Genomic DNA, 21,156 nt, shown 5'->3' on the forward strand with positions numbered 1-21,156 from the left:
AATTCAAAATCATGATCGGTTCCAGAAAAATTTTAGGTATTGTAATTATCAGACTGACTAAAATGCAACTATGCTTATACTAGTAAAAGGAACAAAATATGAGCTTGAAAATACTTTCAAACCAGTAAACTATGAAAAGTGACTTGAAATAGTAGAATAGGATAGTAGATTTGAAAAAATAAGTAAATAGAATATTTATAAATGAAACTTAAGTTATCCAGAGTTAAATACAATGGATGTTTTATAGGTAGATTAGAGAGCTGAAGACTGAATTAGGGAAAATAGAACATAAAAATTATACAGCGTGCAGTACAGAGAGATAAAATAAAAATACAGAAGACGCATAGCTGACTGAGCCAGCCGGGCTCCCCACCACTTGATTTCTTTTTTTTTAATTCTCCCTCTCCCTCTGCCCCTTCCCTCTGCTTGTGCTCTCTCTCTCTCAAATAAATAAAATCTTAAAGGAGAAAAAAAGAAAGAAAATACAGAAGAGTGGATAGGATGAGAGGGTCTAGTACAATTTTGTAAGAACACAGAATGAAGGAGTGAGAGATTTGGAAGAGGCAATATTTGAAGGCCTCATAGCTAAAAAATCTCTATAAATACTAAATGACATTAATCCATAGATTAAAGACCTAGAAATGCCAAGTAGAATAAATAAAAAGAAAATTACTCTCAGATACATTGTAGTAAAACTGCAGAAAACCAAATACCAGAAGAAAATTGTAAAAGAAGCCAGGGATGAAATGTAGAGAAGAAATATCCTCTCCAAAGAGTGACAGACTGACACTTGAGTTCTCAAAAAGAACAATGGAAACCAACAAAACAAAATAAAAACAAAAACCCTGTAGGATACTGTCTTTGAGTACAGGAAGAAATCATGGCCAAACTAAGGTTTATTCTAAATCTGGATAAAGTATCTTTCATAAGTGAAAATTAAGAGATTTTTAGACAAATACTAAAATAATTCTAAGGGATATAATTCAAGCAGAGGGAATAATGTTTTAAATACACAGATCATTAGAATGTCAAAAACAAATCTAAATGCTATTTATAAGAGACACAGCTAAAACATAATGATATAAAAAATAAAAGTAAAGAATGGAAATACATATACCATGCAAATACTAGCACAAAAAATACTTAGCAGAGCTATATTAATATTATAAATAATAGACTTTAAGGCAAAATCACTATTATAAAGAAATTTATTTCATCATGACAAAAAATCTATTTCTTCAAGAATATATACAGACTGTGTTTCTGCAGTTAATGTAAATATGTATATGAATTTATAGAATTATATGAAGAATTAAATAGATCCAAAGTAATAGTGAAATACTTTATCATGACTATCATTCACAAAGTGACCAGCAGATGATAACATTTTTTTCAAATATTCAAGGATCATTTACAAAATTTGAGCATATAGTGAGCAATAAAGCAAATTTCAATAAATTTCAAAGGGCTTATATAGACTATGGCTTCTGACTATAATATAATGAAGCCAGAAGTCAATAAATTGAAAGATAACTAGGAAAATTATCTTTGTAAATTAAGAATTTGCTCTTTAACAACCCATATATTAAAAAAATTCATACAGGAAAGTAAAAACTATATTAACTGAATAACAAAAATGCTACTAATGTTTAAAACTTGTTGAATACAGCTAAGGCAATATTTAGAGGGAAACTTACAGCCTTTCAGTGAAAATTTGAAAAATGAATAAAGGATGAAAATTAATGAGCTAAGCATCCTTCTCAAGAAATTAGAAATAGAACAACAAAGCAGTCAAATAAATTAGAAGAATAATAGTGTTAATAAAGAGGAAAGTATATGCATGATATAGAGGATTAGCAAAGATACAAGTATAGTTCTTGGAAAAGCTAACATAAATGATAAATGCATGATGAGAGTAATAAGTGGGTAAGAAGGAAAAGGGAGAGAAAGGATGGAGAGGAAAAACCTCCCCTGATATCAGGGAAGAAAGAACATCACCTTAGATACTGTTTATGTTAAAAATTAATAATATTCATTTATAAAAAAAATTGACAGTATATAATTTAAACTCACATAGAAAATATAAGGTGTACTTATGAATAATTAGAAAACACAAGTAGATCTGTTACCTTTGAAGAAATTGAATCAGTAGTAAAAATTCTCACACAAAAAAATCTGGGGCAGATGATTTCAAAAGCCATCTACAAACACTCATAAGTAAGCTACTTCTTTTTTTTTTTTTTTTTTTAGTTTTTATTTTAATTCCAGTTAATCAACATACAGTGTTATATTGGTTTTGGGTGTACAATATAGTGATTCAACAATTCCATTCCATATGTCACAACAAGTGCACCCCTGGTGCACATCACAAGAAATTCACTCCTTAATCCCCATCATCTATTTAACCCTTTCCCCACCCACCTTCTCTCTGGTAACCATCAGTTTGTTCTCTATAGTTAAGAGTCTCTTTCTTAATTTGTCTCTCTCTTTTTAAATTTTCCCTTTGCTCATTTGTTTTGTTTCTTGAATTCCACATATAAGTGAAATCATATGACATTTGTCTTTCTCTGATTTATTTCACTTAGCATTATACTCTAGCTCCATGCATGTTATTGCAAATGACAAGATTTCATTCTTTTAAGCCACAAAAAAGAATGGAATCTTGTCATTTGCAATAACATGCATAGAGCTAGAGTACATACCACATCTTTATCCATTCATCAATCAATGGATACTTGGGCTGCTTCCATAATCTGGCTATTGTAAATAATGCTGCTCTAAACATAGGGGTTCATGTATCCCTGTGAATTAATATTTTTGTATTCTTTGGGTAAATACCCAGTAGTGTGATTGCTGGATCATACAGTAGTTCTATTTTTAACTTTTTGAGGAACATCTGTACTTTTTTCCATGGTGGCTGCACAAGTTTGCATTCCCACCAACAGTGTAAGAGGGTTTCTTTTTCTCCACATCCTCACCAATACCTGTTGTTTCTAGTGCTGTAGATTTTAGCCATTCTGACAGGTGTGAGTTGATATCTCATTGTAGTTTTGATTTGCATTTACCTGATGATGAACATCTTTTCATGTGTCTCTTGGCCATCTGTATGTCTTATTTGGAGAAATGACTGGTCATGTCTTCTGCCAATATTTTAAATGGGATATTTGAGTCTTATAAGTTCTTTATATATTTTGGGAACTAACCCTTTATCAGACATGTCATTTGCAAATTGACATTCCATAGGTTGTTTTTAGTTTTGTTGATTGTTTCATTCACTGTGCAGAAGCTTTTTATTTTCATGTAGTCCCAATAGTGTATTTTTGCTTTTGTTTCTCTTGCCTCAGGAGACATATCTAGAAAAAAAGTTGCTATAGTCAATGTCCAAGTAATTACTGCCTATGTTCTCCTCTAGGATTCTTATGGTTTCAGGTCTCACATTTAGGTCTTTAATCCATTTTGAATTTATTCTTGTGTATGTTGTAAAAAAGTGGTCCAGATACTTTCTTTTGCATGTTGCTGTCCAGGTTTCCCAACACCATTTGTGGAGGAAACTGTCTTTTTCCCACTGGATATTCTTTCCTGCTTTGTCAAAGATTAGTTGACCACAGTTGTGGGTTTATTTCTGGGTTTTCTATTCTGTTCTATTGCACAATGTGTCTATTTTTGTGCAAGTACCATACAGTTTTGATTACTACAGCTTTATAATATAACTTGAAGTCTTAAATTGTGATGCTTCCAGCTTTGCTTTTCATTTTCAAGATTGCTTTGGCTCTTCAGAGTCTTCTGTAGTTCCATACAAATTTTAGGATTGTTTGTTCTAGTTCTGTGAAAAATGCTGTTGGCATTTTGATAGACATTGCGTTAAATGTATAGATTGCTTTGACTAGTACAGACATTTTAACAATATTTGTTCTTCTAATCCAAGCTTGGAATGCCTTTCCATTTCTCTGTGTCATCTTCATTTTTTTTCATCAGCGTTTTATGGTTTTCAGAGTATAGGTCTTGCATCTCTTTGGTTAGGTTTATTCCTAGGTATCTTATTATTTTTAGTGCAATTGTAAATGGGATTGTTTTCTTAATTTCTCTTTCTGTTGTTTCATTATTGGTGTATAGAAATGCAACACATTTCTGTACATTGATTTTGTATCCTGTGACTTTACTAAATTCATTTATCAGTTCTAGCAGTTTTTGGGGGGAGTCTTCTGGGTTTTCTATACATAGTACCATGTCACCTACAAATATTGAGAGTTTTGCTTTTTCCTTGCTGATTTGGATGACTTTTATTTCTTTTTGTTGTCTTATTGCTATGGCTAGGACTTCAGTACTGTGCTGAATACAAGTGGTGAGAGTGGATATCCTTGTCTTGTTCCTGACTTTAGGTGAAAAGCTCTGTTTTTCCCCATTAAAGATGATGTTAGTTGTGGGTTTTTCATATATGGTCTTTATTATGTTGAGATATGTTCCCTCTAAACCTATTTTGTTGAGGGTTCTTATCATGAACTGATGTTGTACTTTCTCAAATGCTTTTTCTGCATCTACTGAAATGGTAATATGGTTCTTATTCTTTTTCTCTATTGATGTGATGTAAACTGTTGATTGATTTGTGAATATTGAGCCACCCTTACAACCCAGGAATAAATCCTAGTTGATTATAGTAAATGATTTTTTTTTATTATGTTCAGTTAGCCAACATATAGTACATCACTAGTTTTTGATGTAGTGTTCAGTGATTCATTAGTTGCATATAATGCCCATTGCTCATCACAACATGTTCCCTCCTTAATATCCATCACCCAGTTACCCCATCCCCTCCCCTTCTGTAACCCCATCCCCCATCCTCCCATCCCTTTCCCTTCTGTAACCCTCAGTTTGTTTCCCAGAGTCCACAGTCTCTCATGACTTGTCTCCCTCTCTGATTTCTTCCCCTTCAGTTTTCCCTCCCCTCCCCTATGGTTCTCCATGCTATTCCTTATGTTTCACATATGAATGAAACCATATGATAATTGTCTTTCTTTGCTTGACTTATTTCACTTAGCATAATCCCTTCCAGTTCCATCCATGTCAATGCAAATGGTGGGTATTCATCCTTTCTGATGGCTGAGTAATATTCCATTGTATATATGAACCACATCTTCTTTATCCATTCATCTGTTGAAGGGCATCTTGGCTCCTTCCACAGTTTGGTTATTGTGGACATTGCTGCTATGAACATTGGGGTTCATGTGGCCCTTCTTTTCACTACATCTGTATCTTTGGGGTAAATGCCCAGTACTGCAATTCCGGGGTCATAGGGTACCTCTATTTTTAACCTTGAGTCTTGAGGAAACTCCATACTGTTTTCCAGAGTGGCTGTACCAGCTGGCATTACCACCAACAGTGTAAGAGGGTTCCCCTTTCTCCACATCATCACCAACATTTGTTATTTCCTGCCTTGTTAATTTTTGCCATTCTAACTGGTGTAACTGCCATTGTGGTTTTGATTTGTATTTCCCTGATGGCTAGTGATGTTGAACAGTTTCTCGTGTATGTGTTAGCCATTTGTTTTCTTTGGAGAAGTGTCTGTTCATGTTTTCTGCCCATTTTTGACTGGAATTTTTTTTTGGGGGGTGTTGAGTTTGAGAAGTTTTTTATAGATCTTGGATACCAGCCCTATATCTGTAATGTCATTTGTAAATATCTTCTCCCATTCTATGGGTTGCCTCCTAATTTGGTTGACTCTTTCTTTTGCTGTGCAGAAGCTTTTTATCTTGATGAAATCCCAGAAGTTCATTTTTGCTTTTGTTTCCCTTGCCTTTGGAGACATGTCTTAAAAGAAGTTGCTGTGGCTGATGTCGAAGAGGGTACTGCCTATGTTTTCCTCTAAGATTTTGATGGATTCCTGTCTCACATTGAGGTCTTTCATCCATTTTGAGTTTATCTTCGTGTATGGTGTAAGAGAATGGTCTAGTTTCATTCTTCTGCATGTGGCTGTCCAATTTTCCCAGCACCATTTACTGAAGAGACTGTCTTTTTCCCATTGGATATTTATTCCTGATTTGTCAAAGATTAGTTGACCATAGAGTTGAGGATCCATTTCTGGGTTCTCTATTCTGTTCCATTGATCTATGTGTCTGTAAAAACACAGTGCCAGTACCATGCTGTCTCGATGATCACAGCTTTGTAATATAGCTTGAAGTCAGGTATCATGATGCCCCCACCTTTGGTTTTCTTTTTCAACATACCCCTGGTGATTCAGGGTCTTTTCTGGTTCCATACAAATTTTAGGATTGTTTGTTCTGGCTCTGTGAAAAATATCAGTGGTATTTTGATAGGGATGGCATTGAAAGTGTAGATTTGCTCTGGGCATCATAGACATTTTAACAATGTTTATTCTTCCAATCCATGAGAATGGAATGTTTTTCAATCTCTTTGTGTCTTCTCCAATTTCTTTCATAAGTGTTCTTAGTTTCTAGAGTATAGATCATTTACCTCTTTGGCAAGGTTTATTCCGAGGTATCTTATGGTTTTTGGTGCTATTGTAAATGGAATAGTTTCTCTAATTTCTCTTTCTACAGTTGCATTGTTAGTGTATAAGAAAGCAACTGATTTCTGTGCATTGATTTTGTATCCTGCCACATACTGAATTGCTGTATGAGTTCTAGTAATTTGGGGGTGGAGTCTTTTGGGTTTTCCACATAAACTATCATGTCAAGAGAGAGTTTGACTTCTTCTTTGCCAATTTGAATGCCTTTTATTTCTTTTTGTTGCCTGATTGTTGAGGCTAGGACTTCTATTACTATGTTGAACAATAGTGGTGAGAGTGGGCATCCCTGTTGTGTTCCTGACTTTAAGGGAAAAGCTCTCAGTTTTTCCCCATTGAGAATGATATTCACTGTGGTCTTTTCGTAGACAGTTTTTATAATATTGAGGTAGGTTCCCTTTATCCTTACACTCTGAAGAGTTTTAATCAGGAAAGGATGCTGTATTTTGTCAAATGCTTTTTCTGCATCAATTGAGAGGATCATATGGTTCTATAGAAACAGGGACTTTACAAGCAATACAATGGCACTAAATTCATATCTTTCAATAGTTACTCTAAATGTAAATGGGCTGAATGCTGCCATCAAAAGAAACAGGGTTGCAGATTGGATAAAATAGCAGGACCCCTCCATATGCTGTCTACAAGAGACTCATTTGGAATCTAAAGACACCTCCAGATTGAAAGTGAGGGGATGGAGAAACATCTACCATGCTAATGGACCTCAAAAGAAACCAGGGTAGCAATATACTTATCAGACAAATTAGATTTTAAACCAAAGACTGTAATAAGAGATGTAGAGGGATGCTATATTATACTTAAAGGGTCTATCCAACAAGTTATAACAATTATAAATATCTATGCCCCCAACATGGGAGCAGCCAATTATATAAACCAACTAATAGCCAAAATAAAGAAACATTGATAATAATACATTAATACTGTTGGTGGGAATGCAAATTGGAAGAGTATGGAGGTTCCTCAAACAATTAAAAACAGAACTACCCTATGATCCAGCAATTGCACTATTAGGTATTTACCCAAAGGATACAAAAATACAGATTCGAAGGGGTACATGCACCCCAGTGTTTATGGCAGCATTACCCACAATAGCCAAACTATGGAAGCAGTCCAAGTGTCCATCGATGACTGATGAATGGATAAGGAAGATGTGGTATATATATATAATGGAGTATTACTCAGCCATAAAAAGAATGAAGTCTTGCCATTTGCAGCAATGTGGATGGAGCTAGAGTGTATTATACTAAGAGAAATAAGTCAGTTAGAGAAAGACAAATATACATGAGTTCACTCAGATGTGGAATTTATGAAACAGAAAAGATGAACTTGTGAGAAGGGCAAAAAAATAAGAAGAAAGAGGGGGAGGGAAACCATAAGAGACTCTTAAGGATAGACAACAAACTGAGGGTGGAGGGAGGTGGTTGGGGGATTGGCTAAATGGGTGGCACTTATTATGATGAGCACTGGGTGTTATATGTAAGTGATGAATCACTAAATTCTACTCCTGAAACCAATATTACACTATATGTTAACTAACTAGAATTTAAATAAAAATTTGGAAGAAAAAAAAATGAAAACATATTGGAATAACTTGACACAGATGAAACCTGAGAAGCATTACCTCAGCCAGGTGATAAAGGTCAATATCCACAGTGAGAAATTACAGTGATACCATGTATCCTTATTATGATGTGATGAAATAGCACTCTACTTTTATGATCTTCCTCTCAAAATCTATAAACCCAATTTTACCATGATAAAAATGTAAGGGAAATTCCAGTGGAGGGGCATCCTACAAAATACTTGACAAGTATCCTCAAAACTGTCAAGGTCATCAACAACAAGAAAAGTGTCAGCAACTTTTACAGGCAAAAATAGCCTAAGGAGATATGACAAATAAATGTAATATAGCATCCTGGATTATCATGGAGCAAACACATTAGGTAAAACTTAAATCTGAATAAGCTAAAACTTATATAAACAGTGAATAAATAGATAGATAGCTAGATGATAGATAGATGATTGATAGATAAATAGGTAGATAGATAGATAGATAGATAGATAGATAGATAGATAGATAAGGTAAAATTTGCCTGTGAAGCCATCTGATAATGAGTTTTTTGATTATCAATTCAGTTTCTTTGCTGGTAATCCATCTGTTCAAGTTTTCTATTTCTCCCTGTTTCAGTTTTGGTAGTGTACATGTTTCTAGGAATTTATCCATTTCTTCTAGGTTGTCCAATTTGTTGGCATGTAGTTTTTCATAATATTCTCTTATAATTGTTTGTATTTCTGAGGTGTTGGTTGCTATTTCTCCTCTCTCATTTGTGATTTTATTTGAGTCCTTTCTCTCTCTTCTTGGTAAGTCTGGCTAGAAGTTTATCAATTTTATTAATTTTTTCAAAAAACTAGCTCCTGGTTTCATTGATCTGTTCTATTGTTTTTTGTTTGTTTTTAGTTTCTGTATCATTTATTTCTGCTCTAATTATTATTATTTCCTTCCTTCTGCTGGATTTAGGTTATGTTTCATGTTCTTTTTCTAGGTCCTTTAGGTATACGGTTAGATTGCTTATTTGAGATTTTTCTTGTTTCTTGAACTAAGCCTGTATTTGCTGTAAACTTTCCTCTTAGAACCACTTTTGCTGCATCCCAAAGGTTTTGGACCATGGTGTTTCCATTTTCATTTGTTTCCATGTACTCTTTTATTTCTTCTTTGATTTTCTGATTGACGCATTCATTGTGTAGTATCATGTTATTTAACCTCCATGTATTTATGGTATTTCCAGATTTTTTTCTTGTGGTTGAGTTCTAGTTTCATAGTGTTGTAGTCAGAAAAGATGCATGATATGACTTTGATCTTCTTGAATTCATTGTGACTTGTTTTGTGGCCTAGTATGTGATCTATTCTGGAGAGTGTCCCATGTGCACTTGAAAAGAATGTTTTTTCTGCAGTTTTAGGATGGAATATTCTGAATATATCTGTTAAATCCATCTTTCCAATGTATCATTCAAAGCCATTATTTCCATGCTGATGTTTTGTTTAGATGATCTGTCCATTGATGTAAGTGGGTGTTAAAGTCCTCTTACTACTACTATTATTGTATTCTTATCAATTAGTTCCTTTATGTTTGTTGTTAACTGTTTTATGTATTTGGATGCTCCCATGTTGGGTGCATCAGTATATACAATTGTTATATCTTGTTGGATTGTCCCCTTTATTATTATATAGTGTCCTTCTTTGTCTTTTGTTACAGTCCTTGTTTTAGAGTCTATTTTGTTCAATATAAATATTGCTAGTCCAGCTTTCTTTTGACATCCATTTGCATGAATTTCTCTGTCCTCTTACTTTAAATCTGCCGGTATTTTAAGTCTAAAATGAGTCTTTTGTAAGCAGCACTTAGATGGGTCTTGTTTTGTTTTGTTTTATCCATTCTGTCTCACTATGTCTTTTGATTAGTGCATTTAGTCCATTTACATTTGAAGTAATTATTGACAGATATGTATTGTCATTTAGTTATTTGTATTGTGGTTGTTTCTGAAGATTTTCTCTGATCCTTTCTTGTCTTTCTCTCTTTCATGGTGTGCTGATTTTCTTTAGTGATATATTAGGATTTCTTTCTCTTTATTCTTTGCATATTTATTAGTGGTTTCTGATATATGGGTTACCATTAGTTTTGCATATAACTTCTTCTGCATATAGCAGTCTCTATTAAGTTGATGGTCATTTAAATTTGAACCCATTCGTTACTCATCTCCTCCCCACCTTTGAGGTGTATGGTGTCATATTTTGCATCCTTTTATTTTGTGAGTTCTTTGACTGATTGTTTACAGAAATATTCATTTTTACTGCTTTTGTGTTTCCTACCCTCATACTGTCACTTTCAGTTTCTCCTTTCCACTCAAAGAATCCCTTTTTATATTTCTTGCAGGTGCTGGTTTAGTGTCATGAACTCCTTTAGTTTTTGTTTATCTGGGAAACACTTTCTCTCTCCTTCTGTTCTGAACATTAGCCTTGCTGGATAAAGTATTCTGGCTGCAGTATTTTTCCCATTCAGCACTTTGAATATATCATGCCTTTCCTTTCTGGCTTGGAAAGTTCTTGTGGAAAATCCCCTGCTAGCATTTTGGGGTTTCCTTTATATGGGACAGTCTTCTTTTATTTTACTGCTTTTAAAACTTGTTTCTTTATCACTATATTTTGCAAGTTTAATTACAATATGTCTTGGTGTGGGTCTCCTTTTGTTGATTTTTTTTTGGGGGGGGGGTTCTCTGTGCTTCCTGGATCTGGATATCTGTTTCCTTCCCTAGAATAGGGAAGTTTTTAGCAATTGTTTCTTTAAATAAATTTTAAGCACCCTTTTCTCTCTCTTCTTCTGAGATTCTTATAATATGAATGTTACTATATTTGATGGAGTCACTGAGTTCCCTAGGTCTATTCTCATTTTCATAATTCTTTTCTCTCTCTTTTGTTCAGCTTGATTACTTTCTATTACTCTGTCTTCTAGGTCATTCATTCATTCCTCTGCTTCTTGCAGTCTGCTTTTCATTCCATAAAGGGTGTTTCTCATTTTGTTTATTGAGCCCTTTATCTCTGCTATGTTATGCCTTATTTTTGCGTTAAGGGTATCACTCACGTCTTCCATTCTTTTCTCAAGTCTAGTGAATATCTTTATAGTAATTGCTTTAAATTCTCTATCAGGTTGTTACCTATATCTGTTTTACTTTGATCTCTGGCTGTGGTCTTGTCTTCTTCTTTCATTTGTGATAAATTTCTTTGTTTTCTCATTTTGTCTACGTCTTGGTGCCTGTTTCTTTGTGTTAGGAAAGAGGTCCTATAGTGTCCTGCCATGTAGTGTCTCCTGTGCCCAAGGGCCTGGCAATTCTGGAAGTGTCTCCAGTGTTTGCTGCATGTGCTCTACTGTTTTGTGCTGGCTGCTTTATCCTTCAGGCCAGCCATCTGCTGAGGCTCTCTTTGCCTGTTGTAGTAAGTGTTTGGTCCCTGGACTAAATGTGGAACATTTTGACTAGGTGTGCTCTGGTCTGCTTTTGAAATGAGACATGTTGCTACTGCCACCAGAACCAAGGCTCTACAAAACTCCCAAGTCAGGAGGCATGGTGTGAGCCGGGGTTTGCCAGGCTTCTGGGGGAAGGGACCTGTTACACTGGGACTGAGGCAAATGAGACTAGGAAGGGCAGTTCCACCAGAGTGGGGGAGGTTGGCGGGGGGAGGGGGTTGGGGCAGGGCTTTGTGTAAGCAAGTTAGTTAATGTAGGTGCTGCACTGGGTGGCCCTGTGCTTATGCTGAAGGGCTGGGGAGAAAAATGGCCCCCGCTAGTTCCTTTGTTCCTGGAGCGGTCTCTCCTGAATGCTGCCTCTCTGGCAAGCACTTTGAAATAAGCAAATAACCTTCCTATTCTGTGTCCCAGGCACTCTTCAGATTGCTGTTTCCACACTGTATGTCCGAAAGTTGTTTACCTGACTTCTCTCCAAGAGCAGCACAATGCCCTCCAGGCACTACCCTGGCCAAGCCAACTGACCTTTAAAACTCTAGGCTTTAAGCCCCAGTCATTGCCAGAAGGCATGAAATTCAGCCCCTCTCACCTTCCAAGCCAACAGCTATGGGAATTCATTTTTCCTGTCTGTTGCCCTTTGTACCTGAGGCTCCCTCCTCACTGCAGCAGCCAGGATCTGTTTCTCTCCCAAACCACATCTCTGCACTTTCTACCTTCTTTGATGTGACCTCTTCTCTATCTTTAGTTGTGGAGTCTGTTCTGCCAGTCTTCAGGTCAATTTCTGGGATATTTAGCCTAGGGTCCTCTTACTCTGCCTCCATCTTCCCCACTTATCCAGGTGAATTAATTCTAATTGTAACTAATTCTTCCAGAGAATAGAAAAACATGGGATATTCCACATCTCACTTTATAAAGCTAACATATCTTCAAAACACACAAAGATGGTGTGAGAAAGGATAATTACAAGACATTCATATGGATAGATGATAGATATTTACTTAAAACAATTTTAGCAGATTAAATCTAAAAACACTAAAAAAAAAAAAAGTGGCTTTCATTCCAGGAATGCAAAAATGGTTTTGCATTTGAAAATAAATCAATATAATTTATTACATTAATTAACTAAAAGGAATAATAATATTATCCTAATAAACGCAGAATAGTGTTTGATAGAACTTAACATGTATTCATGATGAAAGCTCTTTGCAAACTAGGAATAAAATAAATCTACTTTAACTTGATAGGATATCTAAAAGGGGGGCAGAGGGTATTTCAAAATAAATAAAGCAATACTATTCTTTATCCTTTATAATAAATATTGCTAGCTTTCTATTTTGTGTTGTGCATAAGAAAAAGATTTCCACTATAACCATTTCTATTCTGCTTCTTATTAATGTTCTTACCTAGAACATTAAGTCAGGAAAAGGAACAAAAATTATTGTATAGAAAGAAAAAAACAATTCATGGAATGCAGTATTTATAGAAAATTCAAAGTATTTAGAATTAAATTATTATTATTATTAAATATTTTATTTATTTATGTGTCAGAGAGAGAGAGACAGGCAGAGGGAGAAGCAGGCTCCCCACTGAGCAAGGAGCCTTATGCGGGACTCAATCTCAGGACCCTGAGATCATGACCTGAGCCAAAGACAGATGCTTAACCGACTGTGCCACCCAGGCGTGGAATTAAATTATTAAGACTAATATGTTATTTAGCAAAGCTTCTCCATTAAAATATAGAAAAATTATATTTTTATGTAATAGCCACAACCAGAATATGTAATTTTAAAAGATCTCCTTTATAATATCTTCAGAAATATCATATACATAAGAAAAAGTCAAACATAAGGTATGCAATATCTTTATATAGAAATATATTGAGAGACTTTAAAGAAGACCCAAATAAATAGAGCTATGTACCATGATAATGGATGGAATGATGTCAGTTCTTCCCAAAGAATGAGGTCTTTATGGAAACAATTGCAGTGGGTGTAAATGAATAAAGTAGGCCTCTCATGTGCAAGAGCTCCTGAGTAAAGTATAGAATTGTCTCAAGCCACTGGTTTGGTAGTAAACAGAAGAATATATCATGTGTTTTCAAATCCACGTTGCCTCATGATACTTGATTCCATTGCTGCATGGAAAGAGTATTGAACTAAAAAAAAAAGCACAAATCTTTTGCAAGGAAGTACAATGCAGAAGTACAGAAATTGTTTGTAGAGGGAATATACCTAACTAAAAGTTTGAATTTATTTGTCTCAGTGTTTCCAATAGTATTCTGATTACTTTGACATCAATAATGTTTTTATGCTAGTGGAAAGAAAAAAATCATGTTAGCTTGACTATTTGGAAAGCTCTGATTTACCAAAATATCATTCTATTTTGTTAATGTAACTAGATAGAAGAATGACCTTTAAATAAAGGTCTTGTGTCAAGGGCAGACAGGTGAAATAACCCAAAATAGGAGATAGGAGGTGTCTATAAAGAATGTACAAAAGCATCTCTTGAGAAAAAGATAATCTTCTAAGCCCAGGGAGTACTAATATCAGCTCATGACAGTATCACTGACTCTTCCTCATTTTGATTAACTGTGGAAGAACTAGAGGCTGCCTAGTGCCTGCGGGAGGAAAAATCAGTGTGCTAGCCTAGGACCTGGAGGCAAAGCAGGCACTCTCCCCCTCTAATACAGACACCAAACCTAAGGCTAGCCTGAGCTGATTGAGGGATGAAGCCTTAACTTTATATGGACTTGGATGTTTTGACAATTTGAAATCTTGAAACATGACTATTTTGTGGCTTGAAATGACTTGAGAGCTGTTTATTTTCTAGGATATAGCAGAAGAATCATAACTACTACTCTTATTATCATCCAAGGAACTGGGGGAGAATTATCCACTTGCTAATTTTACCTGTGAACCTGGTTAGGCTCTGGTGCCCAGCCGTTTGGCCAAACACCAGCCTAGATGTTGTTGTGAAGGTATTTTTTAGATGTGATTACCATTTAAGTCAGCAAATTCCCCTCCACATGTGTGGGTGGGCCTCATCCAATCAGTAAAAGACCTTAAGAGCAAAGACAGGCTTCCTAAAGTAGGAATTTGGGCTCAAAGCTGCAACATATAAACCCTGCTTGAATTTTGAGCCTGCCTCGCCTGTTCTGAAGATTTCAAAGTCAATAATTTTACTTGAATTTGAGACTGCTGGCTTTTCCTATGGCTTTTGGACTTGTCAGCCCCCACAGTCACATTAGTCAGTTCCTTAAATAAATCTCCCTTCCTTCTTTCTCTTCCTCCCTTCCCTTCTCTGCCTTCCTTCCTCTCTCTCACTGTATATAGACATAGATATATAAATATATACATGTATATTCTCATTTACATACAGAAAGGGTTTAAATGGACAATGGGAGAGAAAAAAATTAAGTTGCTTTATGATTATACCCTTCATCTTGTTTAACATTTCTATTTTAATATCATTTTATCCTAGTAAGTGCTTTTGACTGTGTGGATACATTTAGAAATCTAGGGGCCCTTAGTTTTGGTCTGAAATTTAATGTTCTTTTTGTTCTTGCTCTGAAATAAGCCCTACTAAAACTTCTACACGTGAGCTCTAGCACTCACTTGTTTATTGATTCATTAAGAGGTCATGTTACACATGATTCTTTAGAGCTGTCTAGCTTTGATTTCAATATATGTTGACCCAATAGAAATAAAATCATAGTTGTTACTTTTTAGATGCTTGGTTTTAGTTCAGTGGTGTGTGTGTGCATGTGTGTGTGTGTTTTCCCCCAGATAAAGTTTAATTTTGAACTGCCTCCCAGGGGTGATATGAAGCTTAACTAACTTTGGTGAAATAAACATTCCAACAGTGATCATTTTCTAGGCTTACATGCTCAAACTTTTTTACAGCCTGCTTGTCGAAAGAATAATTAAGCATGCATATCTCAGATACCTTCTAAGACAATTGCATATTAAACTAGGTTAATTATTCTGTGATTTGAAGTTATTACAGCCGAAGGTCTTTCCTCCCCATGATTTCAAGAAATAGAAGTTAGAGTGTAATTTTACAAATAGTTGAGTTTCTACCTCCTGTGCCATTGGAAATAGAGCATAATTACAATCCATTCTGATTTCTGCCTCTGACTCATTGTCTATTGGAAGGAAAGGTTTGATATTCTTCCCTCACAGTGCCTAGCACCGTGCTAGGTTCAAATTAGCATAAATAACAGCTTTCTGATTGGATTCATTATCATGATGGCTATTCTCAGATGGGAAGAACCATATTCCTGGAGCCAAAAGAAACCTTAAGAGACCACAGAAGTTAATCTCTGACTTAGGCTCTCCAGATGGCAGCTATTTACTTCATAAAAAATCTGCATAAGTGGAATCCCACTACTGTTCCTTGGTGGTCTATTCCAGTGTGTCATTCTCTTATTATTAAACAAACAATGCATTGAAACCTATAGTTCTGGACACTGTGAAATGAAATGATGAGCAAAACAGAATCTCTGATCTCATGAAGTTACAGACTAGTGAAATAGTGACAAATAGAACAAGAAGGAGCGTCAGAGATCATTCCATCTTCTCTGACTCTTTAGTTTCATAGGTCAGGAAACTTGCACCTGGAAAAGTTAAGTATTTGCTCAAGACCATACAGTTGTAGTTTGTGTTTTCAATTGTTCTTTATAGTAGATAGTATATATGCATTTAATTTTTCTCTATATACCTTATACCTGTGGCCTTATGTAATTCATTTATCATTTCTAGTAGTTTTTTTGTAGATTTATTAGAATTTATATGATAATATGCAAATAAAAGTTTTACCTCTTCCTTCCCAATCTAGATGTCTTTTATTTATTTTTTTCCCTTGCCATATTGCCTTATCTAGAGCTTCCAGTACAATGTTGAATAGAAGTGGCAAAGGTAAACATCTTGTCTTAGTCCTGATTTTAGGGGCAAAGTCTTCAGTCTTTCACCCCAGTTTTTGGTGTTAGTGGCAAGGTTTTTGGTAGATATTCTTTATCAGATTGAGGAAATTATCTTATATTCTTAATTTTCTTAGAGTTTTTATAATGTTTGTGTGTTTAATTTTATCAAATTCATTTTCTGCATCTCTATTCTCCTTTTTTCTGTTAATGTGGTGATATAACATTTATTTTTTTAATATTAAACTAACCTTGGGAGCACCTGGGTGGCTCAGTCCATTAACCATCCACTCTTTTTTTGGGCTCAGGTTGTGATCTTGGGGTTGTGAGGTCAGGCCCTGCATCAGGCTCTGCACTCAGCAGGGAGTCCGCTTGAGATTCTCCCTCTTCGTCTCCATCTGCCCCTCCTTGTGCTCTTTCTCTCTCTTTCTCTCTCTCAAATAAATAAATAAATCTTTAAGAAAAACCCAAAACCTAACCTTGCATTCCTGCGATAAATCCACTTGGTCCTGGTGTGTGATGATTTCTGTACATTAGATCTGGCTGAGGGTTTAATATCTAGCATCTCCTGGGGTATAATTGATTGGCCCAGCACCATGTCAGGGTATTCTAGTGGACTTCTCTGCTGATGTCCTTATTACTTCTGATGACTGGGCACCCTGGTTCTTGTTGGATGCAGACCCTACTGAGTCTCTGCCATGTTGGTCATATTGTTCATGGTTCAAGCAGTCTGTTTATTGAATTTAGTGTGAATATCAGCCCTATTGCCAGTATGCCACACTCTCAACTCACATTTCCCACCAAAGGAAATGAAGTATCTAAAATTTGTTGCTCTGCATGCTAATGCTCAGAGAGAGGAGGCAAGAAAACACTTCTGAGTAGAGATAATAAAATCGCTCTATTATCTACCTTGTCTACATACACTTAGCTTTTTTTTTCCCCCACAATGCTCCAGAGCCAGAAAACTTTCTTCTTCCTTATAAATTAAACAGTGAGTATTCCCTCTTTATATCCTCCTTCATCAATCCTACATAATCCCATAACCAAGTAGACACCTCTGTTAAGGGTTTGATATGTATCTTTCCAGACTTTTTTCTATTCTTAAACATATCTATCTATCCTACATCTCCATCTAATCTATCCATCTTCCTATTTATATTTGCATATATTTGTAGTTGATCTTTGAAATCAGAAATGAGATGGCACATACATTGTCTGGCAAATTGCTTATTTGTATTTTTTTAATGTAAGAATGCTATTTGATTACCTTTCCAAGTGAACCCATAATTTGCTTTTAAGCCTCTCCAGTACATATACTATCTACCAATAATTGCCTGAAAACTTCAATATTTATTTAGCTCTTGTGTTTGCCTGTATCAATAATTTGTTCCTTTTCATTGTTGAGTGATATTCTATTATATGTATATACAACAAATTGTTGATCCATTTACCTGTTGACAGATATTTGGGTTCTTTGCGTGTTTTGGCTAATGAAGTTGCTATGAACATTTATATACATATCTGTTTTTGGTGGACATATATTTGTGTTTCACTTAGGTACTTGCCTTGAAGCATAAATACTCAACTATATGGTAAGTATACTTTATAATGAATTGTTAAGCATTTCACCAAAGCAATTATACTAGTGTAATACCAGCAACGTATGAGAGTTCCAATTCCTCCATATTTCCAGCTGTACTTGGTATTGTCAATCTCTTAAATTTTAGCCATTTAATGGGTATGCAATATTACGTTATTGTGATTTTAATTTCATTTCCCTGATGACTCACTGTTCTGTGATCATAGACTATGAATGTATATTATTTAGAATTTTATCTAGGAGAATTATTGAAAGCCTTTTCTTTTTTTAAGATTTTCATTTGCTTCTGCCAATTAGCTTGGGGCTCTATTGATTTCAATCACTTTTAATTTTCCACTTGATGCTTCTCAAGTGGAACAGGTAGTGTAAATTCAAGCCACAAAATGATGAGCAAATAAAACATCTCAGGGAACATGTTTTCCCTCTTTCATTATCACTAATGTCAAGTCAGGCAAGTGTCTTCCTGTGAAGTAAGTTGATTTCTTCTTCACAAGCGATCCATTTAGATTGTCAGCTTTATACAGAGGCCTGTTATATTCCCTATCTTTCATAAGTCCTAGCTATCAGATGCCTTCTCCAATAGCTTATTTGACCATCAAAACAGAAACACAGGTTAACCAGTATTTAGCAGTTTCCCTCAGAGGAAAAGCTGTGCCCAATTCTTTGTATCTCCAGAGTTCTATTTTCAGTCTTTTTCAAAGTCTTTCTGATTTTTTTTTAAACCAGCTTAGTTATTCATTTAAAAGAAATTTTTTTGAAAAAGTGTTTTAAATAAGATAATCATTCAGGCTATCTACTCCATCATATTGCCATAAATGGAAATCTTTTATCTATTTATTACAACATATTGATATCACTCATCATAATTTTTAAGTATTTCTTTAATATATAATTTTAGTATATTAAATGCCAATCTTTTTTTCAATGCATTTTAACTATTTTGTTGTTTATTAATAATGAGGTCTTTTCTTTATTGTATATATTTTGTATATAGGAAAACTGTTGGCATTTTTGTAAACTAGTGATTATCTTGATGCTATATCTAATGAACTATATAATCTTTTTTTTTAAAGATTTTATTTATTTATTTGAGAGAGAGAATGAGAGAGAGCATGAGAGGGAAGAGGGTCAGAGGGAGAAGCAGACTCCCCGATGAGCAGGGAGCCCGATGTGGGACTCGATCCCAGGACTCCAGGATCATGACCTGAGCCGAAGGCAGTCGCTTAACCAACTGAGCCACCCAGGCGCCCTGAACTATATAATCTTAAAATATTTTGTTTTTCACTCATCTTGTCAAGTATTTAAGTATTTATCTCTTTGTATTATTTAATCAACATTGAATAGAACTCCCAGAATATTATAAAGTGGTGACTTTAGTGTGAATGACTCCAATATCTTATCATAAGACATGATGCTGCTATTACCATTTATTTGTACTTTGAAAAGTTTAAAAGATATAGTAGGATGTTAAAATTTGATAAACATAGTTTTGGCTTCAGTTGAGGTACTCACTATTTTATTTTCTCTTTTGATTTAGTAATGGTGATTTCCTATATTTGCTTGTACTGAACATCCTATTATTAAAACATAATATGGGCAAGGTCTATTCTAAAATTTTTCACTAGCATTTATAAAAGTATATATTAATATATCTCATTGTTTCTACTATTATTAATTTATTGTTAGATTATTTTTACTATTTTAGTACTTTTAGTATGATTATTTTAATAATTTACTATAATAGTATATTTATAATATACTATACAATATAATATATGATACATAATTTACTATATAATAAACTACACTGTATGCTATATAATATTATAATTATAGTAATATAATTACTATATAGTAACTAAAAATGTTTTTTCTATCTCTACCAAATTTTACTATCACACAATTCATTATGGAATTATTACTTGAAGGTCTAAAACTTTGAAATGTGAAGTTTTCTGAACCCAACATCATGACAAGAGGCATGGGGAGTGGGTAAGGTACAGGAGAGTGGGCAAGTTTCTTCCATGGCTGCTGTTCTGTTTATATTTTTTAATTTATTTTACTTGTTAAAGATAACTTTGGGTGTAAAAATAATCTACTAGAATGACCAATTCATTTTTTCCAAAGAGAACAACACTAAGAAATTGAGACAAAATATTTTAATGCTTTCTCTTAAGAAGAAAGTAAATTTATACCACACCTAGAGTGGAGAGTTACAAATAAAATGAATTGACAGATAAGAAGTTAACCATCACAGTATTAGTGTGAACATTACAACAGGGGTGATACATTAGCTTTCTAGGGCTGCCATAACAAATCACTACAAGCTGAGTGGCTTAAAATAACACTAATTTATTCTCTCACAATTCTGGAGTTTTGAAGTCCAAAATTAAGGTGTCAGCAGGGCTTGTGATCCCTCCAAAGGCTCCAGGGAAGAATCTTTCCCTCCCTCTTCTAGCTTCTTATGAAGATAATTGTCAGTGAATTTAGGGTCCATGCAGATAAATCTAGGATGATCTCATCTCAGAATCCTTAATTTAATTACATCTGTAAAGGTCCTTCTGCCAACTAAGGTCACATATATGGGTTCTGGGTGTTAGGACATGGACATATCTTTCAGGGAGCCACCATTTAACCCACTATAAGTGATATAATTAAGTTTCTTATAATCTTCATATTCAAACTAATACAGTTTATATAACTAGAATGAAAATCAAGCCTTACAATAATTATAGTCCCCCGGTTAAGGATTGCATACAAAAGTTATGGCAGTAAATTATTTACAGTTAAAAACCAGAACATCAAGACCCTGTTTTTTCTAAAAGCTAATGTAGACATAGACTCATCTTGTGATGTCAAGATACAGAATATATAGAAATATAACTTAAATAGAATGTTCTTGCTTCTTTTTTATATACATTCTTTCAATTTGTGATTGCCTTTGATTGTACTTGTCTTTATCATAGCTGGTTTATTATCTTTATAATAAAAAATGAAGACTATTCTAGACTTTATATTCTAAGAGGCAACTGGATTGACAATTTCCTTTTCTTCCCAAGGCTTTTTACTGAATAAAATTGTGACATTC

The sequence above is a fragment of the Mirounga leonina genome, unplaced genomic scaffold (genome assembly GCF_011800145.1).
Source record: "Mirounga leonina isolate KUSES-001 unplaced genomic scaffold, KU_Mleo_1.0 Mir_151, whole genome shotgun sequence".
Taxonomy (NCBI): domain Eukaryota; kingdom Metazoa; phylum Chordata; class Mammalia; order Carnivora; family Phocidae; genus Mirounga; species Mirounga leonina.